This window comes from Maniola hyperantus, chromosome 17, assembly GCF_902806685.2.
Source record: "Maniola hyperantus chromosome 17, iAphHyp1.2, whole genome shotgun sequence".
Taxonomy (NCBI): Eukaryota; Metazoa; Arthropoda; class Insecta; order Lepidoptera; family Nymphalidae; genus Maniola; species Maniola hyperantus.
Window position 1 is genome coordinate 6,056,122 of NC_048552.1, and position 4,599 is coordinate 6,060,720.

Consider the following 4,599-nt stretch of genomic DNA (forward strand, 5'->3'; position numbering starts at 1 on the left):
AATCTATACCCATGCAAAATATCACGTCAATCCGTTGCACCGTTGCGACGTGATTGAATGACAAACCAACAAACCAATAAACCAACAAACAAACATACTTTCGCATTTATAATAAGGGTACCTACTGATTTTTTGTACAAAACAATTTACAGCGAATATAATATTCAGCAATAGATAGACTAATATTATAATGATGCCAGATGCCACCCTAAGGATTATTCAGGACCCTAATCTACTTGACAGTCAAAGTCCACTTGAAACCTTTATTATTAAGTAGAGCTTACAAATACAATACGTACAATACGTAGCACTCATAGATAGTGATATTAATTACAATTATTATATCAGAGAGAGAGCCAGCACGTGCTAGACCTTCGTTATTTCATTAAAACTAAAATTGTCTTCACCTATTGTCCTCAACACTGGGAGGAACGTTTGTTTGGATGATTTTTTCACCGTGTTGGGGACAATACGCAGAGAAACTTTCAGCTTTGATAAAATAACGAACACGAACAATTTTTTCCAAATCTATATTCTATATTTTCTAAATATTATATAAAAGGAAAAAGTGACTCACTGACTTATCTATCAACGAACAGCTCAAACTACTGGACGGATCGGGCTGAAAATTGGCATGCAGTTATTCAACCCCTGAGGGCATAAAAAAGAAATGTGGAATTTGAGTAATCCACGCGGATAAAGTCGCAGGAATAAGTTAGTTGGTAAATACAAATAACAACTTTAGTTTTAGATAATTGAATCCCATTGAAACTCGGCACGGTACATTTTTCAAGTTCTTGAACGCTACTTACAAAACGGGCATAATTTTTGCAAAACCTGTAACATGTACCTCACATCACTTGCAGAATAAGATATTCATGTCGTGTTGAACAAACGTGGTATCTTAGCTTTTGACTTACATAGCCATACATTTACTTGAGAAAGCTTTGATGCGAGTATACGTGGCGACTTTATATTTACTGTATTATTGCACCTGCATAAAGTCATAAAAGATTTGAAGATGATGTTTTTTTTTAAATTATTGAAAATATTGCTATAAAATAAATTAAAATGATAAGCTAGCCTTATCTAATTACTATACAAATCATGTCTGCGTGGAATGGTGCCAAGAATATTGGCTGTATTTCCACGCTGTACAGCCAGGCTGATCCGTTGCGCAAAAAATGGGGCAGCCTTTCTGTTACCACATGAGGCCTTTCGATGAAATGTCTCGTGAATTTGTTTTAGCACTAAGACTCCATATCCCCAGGGTCTCCACGGCAAATGTAACTCTCGATTGATTGTTTTGTATGTCTCTTCCGAATAGACTCATCTTTATATACAATTTGCTATGTAGCGCGACGTGATGCACCACGCGACGCGCGATGCGCCGCGTCTCTAGAAAAGAGCCCTAGATGCATTATCCTCGAGTGCTATTTGTTATAAAAAAAAAGATTCCGACGAATTGAGAACCTCCTTTTTTTGAAGTCGGTTAATTATTATATCAAGTGGATGAAACCGCGGATAAAAGCTAGTATCTTTAAAAGGATACGCTGACTGGCATGTAATGTACAGGTTAAACATATTTATTACTAGATGCCGCGTGGATTTAGGATATTAAAATCCCGTTGGAAGTGGGAACTCTGTATTTTCCGGGATCAAAAGCAGTCTATGTACTTCTCCAGAATGCAAGCTTTCTTTATACCAAATTTTATTGAAATGGAATAAACGGATGGGTCGTGAAAAGCTAGCAGACAGACACACTTTCGCATTGATAATATTAGTATGGAAGTTTGGACGGAGAATTCTCAGCCATGCAGATTTATTTGTTTAAGTCTTGCTATCACTTCTATTTGTTTTTTTTTTAATAGAGATTACGAGCAAACGAGCAGGCGGGTCACCTGATGTTAAGCGATTACCGCCGCCTATGAACATTTGCACCACCAGAGGAACCGCCGATGCGTTGCCGTGCCGGCCTTTTAGGAATTTGTTGGTCCGCCCCTTGAATAACCCCATCTTGTAATCTAGTGGGAACACCGCCGATGGAAGTTGGTTCCACAGTTTGCATGTGCGTGGAAAGAAGGATCTGGCCACAGTTTAACGAAATATATTTCAAGGCTGTGATCTGGCACAGCGGACGGTCGAAGTGCACCAGACACCCAGGTGGTGAGGGTGTAATAAATTTGTAGTAGCCTATAAGGTATATTTTATAACGCTGAGAATGACCTATTTCACACTATCGAAGATAGCTGTTATAATATATCCAAAACAAATAGGTTTCTGAAAGGACGGTAAAACATAGCAGAACACTTGGTATTGTTATGAAGCGACTGAATTTCGTTAAGTTATTCGAGTGGACCTCCCATAAAAGGTATATGAAAGGTTTCTTTTTCATCCTTCGCAAAACCCTTTTACCGCGTTTATGTATCTTTTTAGAGGCCGGAGCAGATATAAGATTATTATGAAACTTTATGTCCACGCATAAACCGAGACACATATAACATAATATTTTGAAGAAATGCCAGAATACGGGTGTTAGTGCACTCATCTGTATTCGGTTCCGGTGTCAGTAATTCTTCGAAGTGGCCGTCATACAAATACGATTCGTATTTTGGCCGTCATAAAAATTTGATTCGTATTTTTTTCACGGATCCGTCAAATGTATAGTGCACAAACGCCCTATAGACATATTTCTTCCTCAACAAAAGTTGTTCGCAAATGACGTCATAAATGTTTGATCAATCATCTCCCACCGCTTTTTCTTTTATCTTATACAGAGTTTACTGAACCTCTCTACAAACTCGTTTAAAGTATTGTCTTACCTATGCGAAACTTTATAGTCGAGTACGAACTTTGTTCTAAGCATCTTGTTTTCTCAAGAAACTATATTACTTACTCGCCGACAATTCTCTAAGTGGATAATATAATAAACCATACCACAACCAGCTAAATATTGCCAAACTTCTAAACTTGAACTAGAAGTGCATTAGTGGTTATAATGCTCGTATTGAAACTGATTTAAACTCCACTGCTCGTGCCAACAACTCTTAAGCTATTATATGAACTTTTGATAGCGTTTGGAGAGCTTTAAGATTAAAAATTTAAATTTATACCTAAGTAATAATTTTATAAAAATCTGCCGCTAAGTGAATAGTGAAGAAGAGACCCGGTAATAAAATAATAATCTTATTTAAATATATAAAAGGAAAAGGTGGCTGACTGATTAACTGATTGACTGATCTATCAACGCACAGCTCAAACTACTGGACGGACGGTTAAAATTTGGCATGCAGATAGCTATTATGACGTAGGCATCCGTTAAGAAAGGATTTTTGAAAATTCAAACCCGGGGCTGAAATCGAGGTTTGGTGATTTTAGGTACACATACATAAGCTTCGTGAGTTCTAGACTAAAAGAAAATTACATTAAATTTGTAACCTTGCGTTACACGCTTAATAGGAATTTATGATCTCAATGTGAATATAATAACTTAACTTAACTTCAATAAATCAGTGTCTTATATTAAGATTTATAAGAAAAGAAAGATAAATAAAATATTACATATTTTTTGAAATCAGATATTTGCTTAGGGTTGCCGTATAATTAGATAATAATAATAAATGATAGCTGAAGTAATTAACAAAATATAACATAAAATATAATAAATATAAGACAACTAGATTATGCTCACGATTTTATCAGTGTGGATTAAGGTTTTTAAAATCATGTTGAAATCCTTTGATTTTCTGGGATAAAAATAATTTTATGTCCGTCTCCAGGATCTATCTCTATCTTTTATCATAATCGGTTGAGCGGATGTGCCGTGAATAGGTGTACGCGGCAGACAGTAATGTACATCGACCTTTAGAAGGAGATAGCACATTTGTAGAGCGTTGTCTCTGTCGTTGAGACCGATAAAACGTCATATGTATAGGTATGAGTGACAGATACAACGCTCTACAAAGCTGAAATGTCATTCCTAAGGCCGATGTACATTACTTTCTGCCGCTTACTGTACGTACCTAGTGGTGTATTATATTTATTAAAAAACGGTAAATTAGACATTGTACCACTAAAAAAATTGTAAAGTAAATTTTCTTAAAGGAAGTCAAACATCTGCTAGTAGGAAACACATTTCAATATTATTCAATTTGCAAGACGTTATCGCGTTACAAAGTTCAGAAGAACTCTTTTCTCAGTTCGTAAATATTCATTGAATGTCGGTAGTCAGTGCTCCGAAGTTGGCTGAATTTCTTTCAAAGTAGATACTGTTGTCTTCTTGTTTAAATAAGATTCTGTGCTTATGCTTAACAGATTTTTGGCTTGAGTCTTTATTCGCTTCGCGTTATACTTAGTTTGCATTTTTTGGGTTATAAGGTATAGTACGCGACAGGTCGAGATGGCAATCAGGGTGGGGACGCCCCGCTCAGCCCTCGTGCGGGGCGCAATCACAAGCATTTTTCCAAAGAAAACATCAATCTTGATTTAAAGGTAAAGTATAGTAGCTGTTCTAGGAAAAGAAGAGAAATATTTTTAAGACCGATAAAATAGAATGGACAGATTTATTAAAGGCCATTCCAGAGTCTTAGCTTTTAACTT